This window comes from Rhinatrema bivittatum, chromosome 5, assembly GCF_901001135.1.
Source record: "Rhinatrema bivittatum chromosome 5, aRhiBiv1.1, whole genome shotgun sequence".
NCBI classification, from domain to species: Eukaryota; Metazoa; Chordata; class Amphibia; order Gymnophiona; family Rhinatrematidae; genus Rhinatrema; species Rhinatrema bivittatum.
In genome coordinates, this window is record NC_042619.1 from 369,048,762 (window position 1) to 369,067,287 (window position 18,526).

An 18,526-nucleotide genomic window follows, 5' to 3' on the forward strand; every position below is an offset into this window, starting at 1 on the left:
GCCAGAGGGACTTTGTACACCTGACAGTGAGGGATCTTGAAAATGTGAGTGAACTAGAATATCTCTGAGGTTTCTGCCGCGGCAAAAAGAAAAACGTAGAGGACAATCAAATACCTTATGTAGGGCTAGCATGGACCAATGATGTTTTATAATTGCTGTAATATTTCTCACATGAGTTGAAAATGGTAGAATACAATTAATACATTTGTCTGATGTTCTATCTTGAGGGATAAGAAAATCCCAATTTACATAAAGGGCTCTCTTGAATGCTCTATGAAGGACACATTGGGGGGTACCCTCTCTCCCTGAACCTAAGAAGCATCTGCTTAGCTTGAAGTACAAAGTCTGCACGTGAAGAGCAAAGGCGTCAAAATCTGAGTAGTTGACCAGCCGGAATATTCATTCTTAAAGCAGATGGATGGTGGCTATCAAACCTTAACAGTGTGTTATGGTCCATGCGTTTGCGAAAAATAGATGTTGTAAAATTACCATCTTGAATGACAACTTGTACATCCAGAAAATAAATTTTGGATGAATCAATATAGAAATTAAACTTTAAATGCTCACTGCAGCTATTAAGCCAATCCAGGAATAAGAAAAATTGAATATCCGTCCCTATCCAAATCAAAAAAATATTGTCTATGTAATGATGCCATGAAAAAATGAATGGTAACCATGAGGAGGAATAGATGAAATCCTCCTCAAATTTACTTACATACAAGCAAGCTAAACTGGGTGCCATGGTGGCCTCCATGGCAGTCCCTTTTATTTGTTGATATATGGTAATCTGAAATTGAAAATAATTCCTGGTGAGAGATAACCGTGTAAGAGAGAGTAAAAAGGGTGTAGAAATACAGCAGGGACCCAGGCAATGATTCAAAATATCCTCAACTAATGTTAATGCTTTTTCTTGGGCAATATTGGAATACAGGGATACAATATCTAAAGTGACCAGAAAAAATGCATTCGAAGGAGGGGAAATGTGTTCCAAAATGCTAATGAAGTGGTTGGACTCTCGGACATAGGACCGGCTTTTGCAGACTAATGGTTGTAAGAAGTTGTCCACAAATTGTGATAAAGGTTCCAAAACCGATCCTATGCCAGAGACAATGGGACGTCCAGGAGGGTTAGTTAAAGTTTTGTGTATTTTTGGGAGAATGTAAAATGTAGGAATTTTGGGAAATTCAGTTTGTAAAAAGCAGAGTTGCTTACCTGTAACAGGTGTTCTCACAGGACAGCAGGATGTTAGTCCTCACATATGGGTGATGACATCAGGATGGAGCCCAATCATGGAACACTTTTGTCAAAGTTTCTAGAACTTTGACTGGCACCACTGAGCATGCCCAGCATGGTACCAACCCTGCATCCAGCAGGGATCCCCCTTCAGTCTCATGTATAGTAAAATAACAAATTGCAAGCGTACTCAACTCCGTGGGGTGGCGGGTGGGTTCCATGAGGCATCCTGCTGTCCTGTGAGAACACCTGTTACAGGTAAGCAACTCTGCTTTCTCACAGGACAAGCAGGGTGGTAGTCCTCACATATGGGTGAATAGTGAGCTGAGGATGCCTGAGCAATGTACCAAAAGCACCCAAAGATGTGCAACAGGCAGAACAACAGGGGTGGTTTTGTATAAGAAGGCAGCCTGAAATTCCCAGTGGGCTGTTGGAAGGAAGTTGGGTATTAAGCTGAGAATAAATTGCGTAGAACAGACTGGCCAAAGATAGAGTCTTGGGTGCCAGCCTTGTCCAGGCAATAATGAGCTGCAAAGGTATGGAGAGAACTCCATGTAGCAGACCTACAGATGTCAGCAAGAGGTACAGACTGAAGGTGTGCTACCAACGTTGCCATTGCTCTAATGGAGTGCATTTTAACGCGTCCCTGGAGCGGAAGGCCTGCTTGTTGGTAGCAGAAGGAAATACAGTCTGCCAGCCAGGAGGACAGGGTCTGCTTTCCCACCGAGATTCCCAGTTTAATTTTATCAAAGGAGACAAATAGCAGGGTGGACTTCCTATGGCCTGCAGTGCGTTCCAAACAAATGGCTAGCGCATGCTTGCAGTCCAAGGAATGCAGAGCCCACTCACCTGGATGTGAGTGGGGTTTTGGAAAGAAAGTAGGCAAAACTATGGATTGATTTAAATGGAATTCAGAGACTACTTCCAGTAGAAATTTAGGATGAGTGCCAAGGACCACCCGATCATGAAGAAATTTTGTGTAAGGGGTATAAGTAACCAGCACCTGTAACTCACTGATCCTGTGAGCAGGCATCAAAGCAAGAAGGAAGAGCACCTTCTAAGTGAGATGCCTTAACTCGCAGGAGTGCAGAGGCTCAAACGGAGGTTTCATGAGTCACGCTAACATCACATTAAGGTCCCAAGCAGGAGCCGGAGGACGGAGAGGGGGCTCGAGGTGCAGTAAGCCGTTCATAAAGCGCACTACTAAGGGCTGTGTCGAAATAGAGACATCCCCTGTACCCTTATGGAAGGTGGCCACTGCACTGGCATGCACTCTTATGGAGGAAGTTTGTAGACCCGACTCCGAGAGGTGCCAGAGGTAATCTAGAAACTTTGTTATGGGGCAGGTAAAAGGATCTAACTCTTTTGATGTGCACCACAATGAAAATCTTTTCCATTTAGAATGATAAAACTTTCTAGTAGAAGGCTTTCGTGAAGCTACCAGGACCTGGGATACAGAGTCCGAGAGGCCGCAAGATTAGCCTTTCAACATCCAAGCTGTCAGCAACAAGGCCTGAAGGTTGGGATGGCGCAGTTGTCCGTTCTGCTGAGATATCAGAGACAGATCTGTGCCCAGGCAAATTTGTGGACAGACTGTGGGGTCACGAGGGATGGGAAACCAAACCTGATGCGGCCAGTAGGGGGTTATGAGAATCATGTGGCCCTTGTCCTCGTGGAATCCTGCTGATGAGAGGAAGTGGGGAGTAGGCATACAGGAGACCTGTTGCCCAGGAGAGGGTGAAGGCGTCTCTCGGTGGAGTTTTGTGACTGCGATGTAGGGAGCAGAAGTTCTCCACCTTGCGGTTGTGAATCAATGTAAAGAGGTCGATGGTTGGATACCCCCACTTCTGAAAAATGTGCTCCACCACCGTGGGGTTCAGGGACCACTCGTGGGGCTGAAATGTACAACTTAGTTTGTCTGCTAGAACATTGTCCACGCCCGCCAGGTAAGTCACTCTCAATAGCATGGAATGAGATAGAGCTAAAGCCCAAATTTGCGCTACTTCCTGACACAGTAGGTAGGAACGAGTTCCACCCTCCTTGTTGATATACCACATTGCTACTTGATTGTCTGTTTGGATTAGGATTGCTTTGTTGGATAAGCAATCCTTGAAGGCTAGAAGGGCATATCTGATTGCCTTGAGCTCCAGAAAATTTATCTGATGTTGTGCTTCTGCTGCAGACCAGGTTCCCTGAGTTTGCAGGTGGTTGACATGTGCTTCCCACCCTAGAGTGGAAGCATCTGTTGTCAGAATTATCTGAGGTTCTGGAGCTTGAAACGGTAGCCCTCTGAGCAGGTTGGACTCTTGGATCCACCAAGTCAGGGAGAGATTTTATTTATTTTATTTATTTATTTGAGGTTCTTTATATACCGCCATTCGTTTAGTAACATCATGTCGGTTCACATTTAACAAAATTTTAGCAGCAGCGCTAGAACAGGTAGCAATTAGCAGCAGTGCTTTACAATTAATATTCAACTTAAGAAAAGACCATTAGGATATTATAACAACGCTAAGTTTCTAACAACGCTGAGAAAGGGCGAAGGAAAAGTTGATACATGGCAATGCAAGCAGGGAGGGGGTGTCTGGGGGAAACTGAATTTGAAGGAAAAAGATATTTACATTAGATTAATACATAGAATAATACATTCGATTAATACATAGAGTAAATACATTAGATTAATATATAGAGTAGAGATGAAGCTGCCTGGTGACATGGACAATGTTGGACATAGGATGGTGGGCCTAAGACCACTGGGATTTTAATGTCCACTGTGTTACTCGCATGGCAAGTCAAGCCATCGGTGTAACATGGACCGAGGACGCCATGTGTCCCAATAAGATGAGAACATGACGAGCAGTCGAGGCTTGGCAAGACTGTACAATGTGTGTAAGCATTGCTAGCGTATGAGCTCGGTCCCTGGGAAGGAAAGCTTTTGCTTAGATAGTGTTGAGATCTCCGATAAAGGAGAGGGATTGGGATGGAGTCAGACTGGATTTTTGATAATTGATTAGAAATCCCAAGGACAATAGTAGCCGCAAGGTGAGATGCAGGGATTGAAGAACTGCCTCCGCAGATTGAGCCCTCAGTAATCAGTCATCTAGATAAGGATAGACGTGAGTGCCTAGTTGCCTTAAGTATGCTGCTACTACTGCAGGAATATTGTGAAGTCACGAGGGGCCGATGCCAGGCCAAATGGAAGCACTCGGTATTGAAAGTGCTGGTTTCCGACAAGGAACCGGAGGTATTGTCTGTGAGATGGGGTAATTGCTATGTGCATGTACGGGTCTTTTAGATCTAGAGAGTAAAGCCAATCTCCCTGTTGGAGAAGAGGGAGTAGAGAGCCTAAGGTTACCATTCTGAACATCTCCTTCCGAAGGTGTTTGTTTAGGGCACAAAGGTCTAGAATGGGGCCAATGCCTCCCGTCTTTTTTGGTATTAAAAAATAGCGGGAGTAAAAGCCCTGTCCCCTTTGCATAGGAGGAACTTGTTCTATGGCATTGGCCCGTAGGAGGGAAGCTATCTCCTCCTGTAGGAGTTGAGCGTGGTCAGTGGAGAGTCCAACAGTATGGAGAGGAAGTTTAGATGGTAACCTTGAGCTATGACCGACTGGACCCACTGATCTGTGGTGACCTTGTGCCACATGGTGGTGAACTGGCAAAGGCGGCTGCCGACTGGCAGGGATGGCAGAGGTGGAAGACGGCAATCGCTCTCTAGCGGGGAGTCAAAACCCCGAGGCAGGGCCAGGTTGCACAGGTGGCTGTGTCTTCTGAGCCCTGGGTTGCCGAGGTGGAGGCTTCTGATAGGGCCTAGATGGACGAGACTGAGCCAGGCGCCGACTGGACCAAATAGGTAGCATCAGTCTTACGGTTGACCAGTAGGACTGTACCTGGGTGTTCCCAGTTGCGCTGCAGGAGATCAAGCAGTACATCATGAACCGGGATGGACATTATTTCTTTCGGTGCATTGACGAACTGAATGACTTCCAGCATTTTGCGCCTGGAGTCTTCTTCAGTTTGAAGGGCAAAAGGTATAGTCTCCAACATTTCCTTAATAAAATTTAAGAAGGAGAGGTCCTCTGGTGGAGATCTGCGTCTTTCTTCAGGTGGAGAAGGCTCACAATGGATATCACCAGTGTTCTGGGAATCGGAAGAGTCATCGGACCACGGTTGGTAAGGTTGATCCCCAGCATCCAATGGTGGCCCAGATATCAGTAAGGGACCTTCTCCGGCCAGAAGAGGTCGAGGCACCGACGGCATCGGTGTCGGCACTGGTGGCATCGGGGCTGGCATTGGCAAAGGACGAAGGGACACCGAAGGAATCAGTGACCTTGGTAGACGCCTCGGTGGACATGCTCCAGAAGCCCCTGGAACCGGGTCCGGAATCAAAGGACCCTCCTCATCCGAGGAGAGATTAATGGGCATCAATGTTCTTCCCGGTGCTGATGGCAGAGTACCGATGAGGACATCTAACTTGTTGAGGATTGGAGCAAGCATCGGTGGCATCAGTTCTGGAGTTGGTACAGGAACCGGCATCGGCAGCTTCGGAAGGTCATGGAGGGCCTGTACCACTGCCTCTTGAACCATCCGGTTCAATTCCTCATGGAACGCTGGTGTGGTTAATACCAGAGTCCAGATTAGGAGGCAGGGATGGCATCGCCGGAGGGTCCACGGGTCCCAGTGGAGTCTCGGCTGCCGTGCCCACGGAAAGCGGGGAACGCCTTGGTGTACCCAGCTCAGAGGAGGTTGGGGGCTCCTCAGCACGGGCCTTCTTCTTCGGTGGCTCGATGGATTTTGAAGACGAAGCCACCGGTCCACCTGGCTCAGACGGCATGGATTTTCCATGCCTATGCCAATGCTTCTCTCGGTGCTCTGCTTTCGCCGTCGCTGGCACCAAGGACGTAGATGCAGAAGTCTTCGACGTCGACCTAGATTCATCGGTGTCTGACCAATGATGCGACTTGGCTGGTAATGGCGCCGATGACGTGGAAGCCTGAGATGGTGGTCGCTGCTTTGTATAACAACAAAGCTATTTTTTCTAACCGAGCCAGACGTCCCTTTGGGGTCATTTGGGCGCAGTTAGTACATGAGTCCACGTTCTGGGTAGGGCCCAAACAAAGTACACAAACTTGGTGAGGGTCTGTGATAGACATTGTCCTAGGACAATCAGGGCACTGATGAAAACTCATCGCCATCGTTGCCGTTGAAAATTTAGGCCTCGCACGGTCGGTGCCGGTCAGGTCTATAATTGGTAACTGACGGGAACCGACCGAAAAATGGGGTGAAACTTACCATAAGGACGCGGTTATCGATGGCAAAGAAGGGAGACCCCGGATGGGGTGAAAACGTTTGCAAATTTTTAAAGAAATTCCTGAAGAAAAATTCCTGTCAGGAATGTGTGAGAGAGCTCCTAACTCTGCGTGGCTAAAGCTGCGTGGAAAAAAAGAGACTGAAGGGGGACCCCTGCTGGATGCAGGGTTGGTACCATGCTGGGCATGATCAGTGGTGCCAGTCAAAGTTCTAGAAACTTCCGTGCTTGGGCTCCACCCTGATGATGTCACCCATATGTGAGGACTACCATCCTGCTTGTCCTGTGAGAAAAGCAGCTTCCCGGGATGTAATTTGATGCGAATCCAAGGCTTTTTGTACAATATTTTTAATGATTACTCGTAGCTCCTGTGCTGGATCGGAGGCTAATGGGACATAGAAATTAGTGTCAAATAGTTGATGTGTTACTTCACCAACAAAATTATCTCTATCTAAGACCACAATGCCACCCCCTTTATCAGCAGGTTTGATAATAATTGCAGGGTCATCTGTCAAAGTTTTGATGGCTGCTTTCTCTTCTTTTGAAAAATTATAATGTTTTACCATCGGTTTCTGAGGCAGGCGCTGAATATCTGATTGGATCAATTAATCAATCAATTAATCAATCAATTAATTAATTAATTAATTTTCCATCCGCTCTCCTTGCCTTGACAGCTTCGTGAATGTTACTCTCCATTCAAGGTATGCTTTATCGGCGTAAATTTGAAATTATGTACCAGTTTTTTGTGGTCTTTTTATTATGAATATTTGTAAGTGTGCTTTTTATGTTTCAGTTTCAAAGAATTTAACTTGTCCCTCCCGACACAGCCTTCGGGCGAAACACGGAGTCCATGTCGGGGGACCCTAAAGAGAACTGCTATGTTTGACAATTGAGCAATGGAGTTGCCGCTTTTGAATTAAAGAAACTTTGTTTCTATATACAGTCATTATGTTTGGACCTTCCAATTTTTCCTGCATCTCCTTTGGTGTTTGATAAAAGAAAAAAAATTAGACACTTCCCTGACAAGATCCAAAACATAACAGTCACCCCCCCGCCCTGTATTCCCCATTCACCCATCCCTCCCACTTATCCCATCCCCATCCCCGTATTCCCATCAGACACTAGCAATGAGGAGAACCACTACGATGCCTGCGAGCCCCCCCCTCAAAAGATGATCCAGCCCTACCAACCCACAAACAACATGAAAGCCCAGCCTCAACTGATTTAATTGAGAAGGAACCCTGCCCAAAAAAAACTGCTGGGCAATCTGCAAAGCACTGTTCAAAGTTCCATCTCCCACGGGTCACAGCAAGAGAGCTCTGGTGCCTCCAAAGCAGCGTTCTCCAGCCCATAGCCCAGTAAGCAGGCCTTGCAGAGGTAACCACACCTCAGAGCCGTGGCATAAGCACTGAATAAATGGCCCAGATCAGATGGCTTAAAGCATTATTTACACGTTCCAAGAGAAATGTACCACTAGCAGAAGCAGCCTTTAATCAGCTCACAGCGTAGCATTTCTTGGGGCTGCTGGGGCTGCGAAGTATCAGCTGCTGTCGTGAGCGAACATACTTCTCCAGCTCCCCAGCCTCTGTAAACCACTGCAAATCGTCAGGACCATGTACCCGCACACGGGCCGGATACACCATAACCGCTCTAATCCCCAGCTTAAACAAGGTAGAGCAGAGAGGGGCTAACACCTGGCGTTGTGCGGCAAGGGACGCTGAGTAGTCCTGAAAGGCCAGGTTTTTCTGATTATTGTAGGTTAGCCCCTTCCCCGAGCAGATGGCCTGCAGAATCTCGGGTGTATGAGCAAAGTTGAAAATTTTAGCTATGACCACTCGAGGCTTCCCGGAAGCAGGGTTCTTAGGCCCCAGGCGGTGAGCATGTTCCACCCTCAAGGGCCCATGAGACTTGGAGAGGCTGAGATCCCAGGTCAGCCAAGTTTCTAGGAAAGAAGCCAGCTCCCGGTCAGCGAATGTTTCAGGAAGGCCTATAAACCGCAGGTTTGAGTGACGAGAGCGGTTCTCCAAATCATCTAAACGGTCTGCCTGCTTTTTATAGGCCTCCTGCAATTGGGTTACCTCTGCCTTTAAATCGTGCAGGCCATCCTCAGTGTCAGAGACTCGCTGCTCTACCTGAGCGAGTCTTGGCTTAAATCCAGCGATGGCATCCGCAAGGCCCGCCAATTTCTTGGCAATATTTCTCAATTCAGGCTCTAAAGCAGCTACCACTGCTGCCTGAATGTCTGTGGCCGAGCCCGCGGAACAAACGTCATCACGGCCGCTATCTTCTTCCCCCAGGGAGTCGGCCATGCAGGCCTTCTCCCTTTCTTTTTTTGTTGTTCTGGCGGGTCATGGCTCACCCGACACTCGTGGCAGCATAGGGGATGCGGAAGTAAATGGAGTAAGGGTCAGATGCGACGGGCAGCACCGCGGATGAGGCCGGATCAAGGCGAGCGGGCCAGGGAGGAGAGCTCGCATCTGCTCTCCTCAACGCATAACGTGATCTCCCCAAATCTGCATCTTTTCAGATGCTTCTGTACTGTCTTCAGTTGCTGTAGTGTACTTAAAAGGTAATAGATGCAGAATGTACATTCCACATAGGATTTATCCTTGGCATGGGTGAAGTAGCACTTCAGTCTAACCATATAATTCCAAGATTTGAGTTATGTGGAGCAGTACAGTCAGTAGAAATAGAGAAGCTGATATTAAATGAAATGGACATTCAACCAGACACAGTCAAATTTTAAACTGACAGCAAAGTAGTGCTGATCTACATATACAACCAAACAAGAAGGTTCTTCATTCTGTATGTAAGAAATAGAGCTGAATGCATCAGAAACTCAATGCAACCAGAACAGTGGCATAATGCTCCTACTGTCTAGAATCTGGCAGATCAAGCTACAAGGTAAGGCCCAGTAGCTTCTTGACGCAGACAATATGATTGATAGGACCACAGTTCCTCGTAAAATATGTGCTTGTGAATCCTGAATTGGACACAGAAATATGAACACGGGTATCCACCCTTGCTACCATCAGAGAAAACTAGGGACACACCATTTAAGCTATTTTTCGATGTGGACAATGCTCAGAAAAAGCCATAGCACATTGTGTTCTCCTTCAACTCTCTTCCCTCTTCACGGAAATTCACAACTGGGAATGCTTGCTGCATCCTGGATTCTCTGCTCTCAGCAACTGACACACTCGACTCAGACATGAGATCCTAACCACTCTTCTGACTAAGATTTCTGCTATCATCAATGTGAAGCCCTTAGTTCTTGTCTCTGATCTTGAATTTCCACACATCCTGACTCTGGCTACATTTCTCACTCAAAAGACTTAGACAAATATAATTCCACTTGGGGGCTTCAATACTAAGAATATCTGGAGACAGGTCCAAAGACTCAGTAACACCTTCTTGATCTGATGGATGCGTGTATATCTCACAACTTTGCAGACTTACTGCAAATGGAAGTCTAGCATACCAGCGTCCAGGAAGCTGAGTTTGTTGTACTCTAAGAGAAGCAAGATTAACATAACAAATGGCTGCTAGGGTTCATCAGAAAACCTTTTCCAGCAGAGATGAAAAGGTCCAGAAGATCAAGACCAAAATAATGAGACAAGAGACAATGAAAACTTTCACATGACCTTTCACTGAGACAGTGATCCTCATGTATCATGAAGCTATATGAATACTATGGATTATTGTATATTACTTACATGTCTTTTAGGTTTCATATAAAGATAAATAATAGTGGCATATAGCAAAACCAGGCAGGGAGTGTTGTACACAAAGTTTATATTTTGTGTTATACTGCCATCTGGTGACTGTACTAATTAGCTTGGTTAACCTCTAGGGTGATTAATCTTTGACCTAAAAGGTCAAGAGAATGGCACTGTGGGTAATCCACCTTTCTGTGATTGAATGCTCCCTATTTTCATCTTCTGATTCAGAATTTAATCTTCATCCCTGAAAAATCTCCTTTTTCAAAGGATCTGAGCTGATCTTGTAACTACTCTCTCTGAGACTGCAAAAGAAACCATTTTCTTTTTACAATGCATGCAACTGAATTATCCAAAGAAAGACTAATCATAACTGTACCAATTCAGAAACTCTGTACATTTCTTAATTCCATTTCATTTTACAATAAATTCTATGATTATTTAATTGTTCTATAATAAATGTTTGGAAGTAAAGATGTGAGTCAATCTACATATCTGAAATTGAGTTTAGCTGTCTAACTGCATAGTGAGATGTGTATTGAGGACAGACTCAATGACTGAATTTCCAACAAAAAATGGAAGGAAAACTATTCTACAGAAAACTTCATGTAAGCAAAAACTTATGTAAAAATCATTATCAAGCCTTCACCTGATTCTTAAATTTAGCACCTTCATATAAAAGTTTTACTTTTATACATTTTTATATAGTAATTAAAAATGCAAATATAAAGTTTAATCTAAGAAAAATTATAAAAAGTTTAACTTTAACCTTCACGTGGTTCACTGTACAGTTTAGAAGATGGTGTAATCAAAGGTCTTTCTGTCAAATTAATTTTTTTCTCTCTGGAAATAAAAAAGAAAATATTAATTAAATGCATACTAAAGTATACAAAAGTGGCATTTATTTTATGTAATAGTTTTCCAATATAATTACAATTTTAGCCACAAGTAGAACCAACGGAAGCTAACGGCAAACTCAAGAGTGAGCCAGTAATACTTTGTACTATAAATGAACATAGGTTCCACATATTAAACTATAAAACACTACAGGGGTTTTCAGGATGTTCACATTTAAACCAGTTAGATGCTCCAACTTCAACCTTGCCAACCCCTCCCGTTCCTGCAAACTGCTTGTGAGACGAAGAAATGGGGCAGGAAGCAGAGAGAGAGAGAGCTGAGACTGAAGGCAGGCACCCTGTAATTTTCTTCAGGTGGTGGAGCTTCAAGTTTATTGATTGTGCAGAAGATTGTAAATTATGTGGCAAGAGACTAATTATCAGGCCGATACAGTAACGACGCGTAAAAAAAAGTGCGGCAGGTTCTATCGCCCCCTCATTTGACGCGTGCACATTTTGGTTCACATTCCGCTCGATTCAGTATTCAAATTGGATGCAAATCCAAGCGGCAGCAAAGGCGCGCCAAACGCACGCCTAAAGCGTGGTTGGAGTTCGCTATCGATTTTACTGTATAGGACGTTATCTAACGCCTATACAGTATCCAGGGCGCGCTGCACAAATCGTTGCTCTTCCATACATGTCATTCCATACATGTCATTTTAATGGAACAGGAGTTGTCATTTCAAAAATGTAACGAATTCCAAGCTTTTCATCTATCTGGAAAATTATCCCATTGTTCCCCTTTGTGACATCATCGCCACGCCATAATCTTACCTTGGACATGTATATCAGACGCATCTCCGAGTGAAAAAGTCCCTTTGTATTTGGTTTTGGCCTAGGACAGACCGGGTACAACTGTTCCATTGGATATCTATCAGTAAATCAGCAACGCTTTCAGCAGGTAGGCATACCAATGCACGCTTCTTTCTTTCCAACAGGTAACGCATGGACCCCAGGAGTCATGGACTTTGAGGCCACGCTAGCTACTTTCGAACGTTCAACCAACCTTTCCGGGCGCTCAAGGCAGCGTACCTTCCAACTTCCTTGGCCTCTTAAGCATCCGGAAAGGTTGGTAGCTATACCAACATGTCCGTACAGCTACCAACCTTTCCAGGCGCTCAAGGCAGCGTACCTCCTTGGCTTCTGGAGCATCCGGAAAGGTTGACAGCTGTACCGACAGGGTTGATAGCTGTACCGACAGGGTCATTCTGTTTTTCATTTTCATGATTTTGACTGTTTGCTGTATATGTGCTACTCTTCTTTCAGGGTCATTCTGTTATTCATTTTCATGATTCTGACTGTTTGCTGTATATGTGCCACTCTTCTTTCAGGGTCATTCTGTTTTTCATTTTCATGATTTGGCCGTTTGCTGTATATGTGCAACTCTTCTTTCAGGGTCATTCTGTTATTCATTTTCATGATTTTGACTGTTTGCTGATGCTCTCCATGTGCTTTGGGGTCATTCTTTTCATAATTTTCTCTACATTCATTAAACCCTTTCCTCCGGCTTTTTTTCTCCTATTCAGACAATCATGCCAGGAAAACATTCCATTGCATGGGTAGAGGCGGAGTCCGGAGATCGGCAACCACTGGAAGGCACTAGTTCAGGCGCTTGCTTGATGCTGTCCATGGGCCTCTCTAGTTTCTGGGTCACTATTTTTCATTTATACTGCTTTTGTCTATTTCCATCATGCTGTCTCTCCACTCCATTAATCACCATTCTTCTTTTTTTTTTTTCCCGTTAAGGTGTTAACATGGCAAGAAAACGTACTATTGCAGAGGTCGAGGCACAGTACAGTGATCATCAACAACAGGAAGGCAGTAGTTCTAGCCAGCCATCCAAAAAGCAAACTCGTAACGCTCGCTTCACAGATGAAGAAAAGGAGTTGCTGTGCCGTGCTGTCTGTGACAAATATAAAGTTCTATTCCAGTCCAAGGTTTCTTGCTCCACGAAGAAATGGATTTGGGAGAAGATCGCACAGGATGTGAGCTCCCTTTCTGTGACACCCAGGGACGTTAAACAGGTACAGCACCGGTGGCGCGACACTAGAAAAGAGGTGAAAGAGAAGGCTTCAAACATTGACGCATCGGCAAAGAGGACTGGTGGAGGGCCACCATGTCATATAGTGTTGACACCAGTGGAGGAGCTGGTTCTCCGTACCATGAGGCCGGAGGTCGTGGTCGGTGTGCACACACAGTTCGGCGCTTACACAGGAGCAAGCGAAGGTATGCATAAACATATATCTTGTTTGCATTACATGTTTACTTTTGGGCTCATGAGGGGTAAACTGACAACTCTAACTGCAATCTCTTTCTCTATCTTTCTCCACAGATAGAGTGGATGATGGTGACGTAACCAGCAAAGAATCCATTCCCACGCCTGACAAATTTGTTTTTCCCATGTCGAATGCTGACTCCCCCAGCCAACACGTGTCCACAGAGGAAGTGGTTACACTTAACCTGATCGATGTGACTCCTGAGAGCCAACAACCTGAGGCATCTGCTGCCCCGGAACCATCTTTAACACAACCTGAGGCATCTGTCGCCATGGAACCATTTCTAGCATCACAACCATCTCCGCTATAGGCTGCTGCTCCACCGGTACAGGAAATGGCATCAGTATCACAGCATCTTGAACAGGCATTTTTTGGAATTGACGGGCTAAGCGAGCAGTGTATGAGTGGAATCACCTCTCGACAGGATCAATACAATGACCTGATGCTCCAGGAAATGAGGTTGATCCAAGCCAACATCAATGCTGGGATGGCTTCTCAAGTGACTTTGATTAGACAAATGATAACGGAATTGATCGGTGCCATTAGAGATGTTGCCTCAGCTTTTCATTCCATTGACCAGCCTTAAATTTTTTTAATAAAAGTTAGTTTTGTCCATTAACCGACGTATTATTTTTATGTGACATCCCACCCCTCATTTCATTTTAAGACTATTCAAAAAATGTCAATTAATCAAACTCAATCAATATTCAAATTCAAAAAATATATTTTCTATTTACAAATAATCTTTTCTGTATGCACAACAATATAAAAACAGTTTTCTTGTTAACATATATATGTATATGGGATGGGATGGGCAAGGAAAGGGAAGGGACCATGCCATGGGGGAAGAGGAGGATCATCGTCATTGATGTTGCTCAGATGGTGGCAGTCCCACAGGAGCCTGTGCCATGACAAGCAGGGATTGTGCTCCTGCCATTGTGCGCAGGAACTCGATGATCTCCTTCTGGCTATGGCGCAGGTCATGCAGGATGGTCACTGCCTGTCCCTCCAGGTCAACCAGGCTGCGGGTCACCCGGACCTGGAGAGCCAGCACAGCATCCAGGCATGCCACAAGGGCCGAGTACCCTTCCCCGGATGCTGCGCTGGCCTTTGGATGATCTGGAGAGACCAGGTTGACAACATCAATGATGTCATCCTCGTCCCCCATGGCTGCTGGGGCAGGAAAGATGGGGGCAGGAGAGACAGGGGGGTGGGAAAATCATTGGCGCTGAAGGGGCTGGAGAGATGGGGGCTGTAGAGTCAGTGGGTAGAGAGACAGGGGTTGGGAAAATCCTTTGTGCTGGCTCGCCCCCCATGGCTGGTGGGGCCGGAGAGAGTTGCGGTGGGAAAATCATTGGCGCCGGCTCATCGCCTTCCTCCTCTGCAGATGTATGTGAAAAGAGAAAAAGCAAAAGCGTTACTTCTGTCGCGCACACAAAGATACAGAACGGTACGAAGGAGAACTTGCTAATATCCATTTTTAAACAAGACATCCCCTCTTGCATTACCATAATCATGACATTTAAAATTCAAATGTGAGCGGCGTGCCACACGGCATAAAACATCCATATACTTTTACAAGGACGAAACTATTATAGGCTCACCTTGCTGTTCTGGTGGCAGGGAAGGCGGAGGAGCGGCTTCAGAGCTCAGCGAAGATTCTGAGGTGGTCTCTGAAAACAGAAATAGCAAAAGTGTCACTGCTGCGCATGCAAAGATCCAGAATGGTAGAAATGATAAATTTCTTATAGTCATTATTACAGAACACCTTGCTGCTTGCATGGTAACCATGACATTTCAATTGCTGACAGCACATACCTTCCTCCAATCTGCGGTGGGCCCGCAGGGTCTGCAGGTATTCAGGCTCCTCCCGCCTTATCCATCTTGCCCTTTTTTTCAATGCCTCAACCTGGCAAGAATAAAACACAAATAAGAAACATAACTTAATATAAAACTTTAACTTTGCTTTAGAGGCTAAAAGCAATTCGAACCAAACAAGTGTCAGTTTTTCTTTTCTGACCCCCAGCAATACAAAACACCACCAAAATACTAAATTTAATTTAACTTTTTTTTTCCAGCTAGCTAGAAGCATAAGCTGTGTCATTCCTTATAAGTAACACAGACCCAACCTTGGCCTACCACAACAGAGGCCTATGAACTTACCTCCCTCTGGAAGGACGACTGGGCGTTGAATTCCTCCCTGAGCGCCCACCAGGCCTCGTCGGCCCGATCCTGGTCCCGCGGACACCCAGGGCGGAAGTAGAAGTGGCATTCGTCTGCCACGATTAGCGTGGCCAGGAGCCAGGCATCCCCCTCTGCGAAGTTTGGTAGCCTGCCACAGGGCATCTTCAGATAGCTGGAAAGCAATAACAAAATGGCCATCCGGGCGTGGCAAGAGTCCTGTGTCCTTCTCCTGGTGTCCGTACAGGCGTTCATATCTCCGATGGACCCGCGGATAGAGATGTGAATCATGTGATCAATCGTCTTAACGATCGATTTCGGCTGGGAGGGGGAGGGAATCGGATCGTTGCCGTTTGGGTTTTTTAAAAATCGTGAAAATCGTGAAAATCGAAAACCGGCACACTAAAACATCCCTAAAACCCACCCGACCCTTTAAAATAAATCCCCCACCCTCCCGAACCCCCCCCCCCAAATGCCTTAAATTACCTGGGGTCCAGTGGGGGGGAAGGCGGGAAAACCGGCACACTAAAACAACCCTAAAACCCACCCCGACCCTTTAAAATAAATCCCCCACCCTCCCGAACCCCCCCAAAATGCCTTAAATTACCTGGGGTCCAGAGGAAGGGTCCCGGTGTGATCTTCCACTCTCGGACCTCCGGTGCTTGTAGAAATGGCGCCGGCGCTACCTTTGCCTTGTCATATGACAGGTCAAAGGTAGCGCCGGCGCCATTTTGTTTTTTGTCCTCCGAGGTCAGGAGCGTAGGAGATCGCTCCCGGACCCCCGCTGGACCCCCAGGGACTTTTGGCCAGCTTGGGGGGGCCTCCTGACCCCCACAAGACTTGCCAAAAGTCCAGCGGGGGTCCGGAACGACCTCCTGCAGTCGAATCGTGTTGTCTACGGCCGGCGCCATTTTGCGCAAAATGGCGGCGGCGCCATTTTCCGTACGGAAAAACCAAAGGTAGCGCCGGCGCCATTTCTACAAGCACTGGAGGTCCGAGAGTGGAAGATCACAGCGGGACCCTTCCTCTGGACCCCAGGTAATTTAAGGCATTTTGGGGGGGTTCGGGAGGGTGGGGGATTTATTTTAAAGGGTCGGGGTGGGTTTTAGGGTTTTTTTTAGTGTGCCAGTTTTTTTCGCCCTCCCCCTTCCCCCGATTTACGATTTTTTGACGATAAATCGGGGGAATTGTTATTGTATCGCGGCTCTAACGATTTTTGACGATTTAAAATATATCGGACGATATTTTAAATCGTCAAAAAACGATTCACATCCCTACCCGCGGAGTGGCAGGGAAGCCTAATTCTAGACGCCGGAGGAAGGCCTGGCACGGTGTCCTTCTCCCGGCATCCAATGGAACCGCGGAGTGGCAGGGATGCCTAATTCTAGACGCCGGAGGAAGGCCTGGCACAGCATCCTTCTCCCGGCGTCTGTACAGGCGTTCATGTCTATGATGGACCAGCGGAACCGCAGGGACGCCTAATTCTAGACACTGGAGGAAGGCTTCCGTGGCTTCCTTCCCCTGTCGTCCGTACAGGCGTCCATGTCTCCGCTTGTTCCCGGAACATCATGGATGCCGAAATAACATTACGTATATTTTGCAGGAAAGCAATTTATTGAGGATAAAATCGGTACACACAGTTTATTGATTTTATACTTTAAGAACTATAAATGAAACCATGAAAAACACAGAGAAGACAAGGAATAATTCAAAAAAGTTTTTATTAGGTTCACTATTATTTATAATTTTCAATCAACTTTTCTGTTTGCTGGGAAATGGTTAGATGGAGGGATCAGGTTGCTTTTAAAATTGTTAGATGGATCACAGCTCCTGAAATAAAAACAACACAAGATTAAACATACTGTACAAGCATTTAAAGGATTAATATCTCGAATTTAGCAGAGCTATGTACTACAATAAAAGCGCCACATCAGTATGGGACCCTGGAGACAGGAGTGGTGCCACAAGACACAAGAAGATCAGTATGGAGAAATAAATGTATAACAGTTAAGAACTAAAATAAAGAGGGGATCAGTTAGAATCCAATTCAATCCACATATATATACTAATTGTTACTGGATCGTGGGTCACCAATATAAATCTCTGTTAAGAAGTTTTTTATTCTTTATTCAAATTATTAAATTCTAAAATAAATCTCAATTTTTCATTTTACTATTTTTAATTAAATTGTTTTTTATGTTTTTTTTATAATGAAGAGACAGAGCCTCAGAACTGGTATCTTAGGTTATGACCTAAGATTGTTAAACCAGTAAGTTCAATCACCGGCTCAATTTTATAAGTCTCTTTTTCTGCTTTAAAATAAAATGCCAATGTTGCAAATTGTTTTAATTCTCAAAAATTCTCAAAACTGCTATGAGATCAATCATTGCATTTTTAAATTCTCAAAACTGCTGTGAAATCAATTTTCTTTGTTGGAATTTTGTTTTTATAATAGGGATGATGCAAATAATCCCTTCTGTATATCTTGACCAATGATGACAAGAATATTTCACTGCTTTTGAGCTGACTCTACTACCACCGATTGGTGAGGCAGTTGTGTTTTCTGAAAGCCAGGGATAGCAAATGTTGCTTACCTGTAACAGGTGTTCTCAAAGTCCTCACATATGGGTGACATCACAGGATGGAGCCCAATCATGGAACACTTCTGTCAAAGTTTCCAGAACTTTGACTGGCCCCTACTGGGCATGCCCAGCATGGCACTAACACTACAGCCAGCAGGGGTCCCCCTTCAGTCTTGTTAAAAAGCTACAGGTAGTGCCGAAAATAAAATAAGAAAATGTTTGAACCCAACACCGCGGGGCGGCGGGCGGGTTTCGTGAGGACTAACATCCTGCTGTCCTGTGAGAACACCTGTTACAGGTAAGCAACATTTGCTTTCTCACAGGACAAGCAG

The 18,526-nt window shown here is 45.5% G+C and overlaps 1 long non-coding RNA gene across 1 annotated transcript in view; it reads right to left on the minus strand.

The window, feature by feature from the left end:
- Positions 1-18,526, minus strand: part of LOC115093085 — a 102,801-nt gene that overhangs the window by 67,342 nt on the left and 16,933 nt on the right. The window contains exon 2 of the long non-coding RNA XR_003857164.1: positions 11,029-11,102. This is a non-coding gene — a long non-coding RNA (uncharacterized LOC115093085). The remainder of the gene's footprint in view (positions 1-11,028; positions 11,103-18,526) is intronic.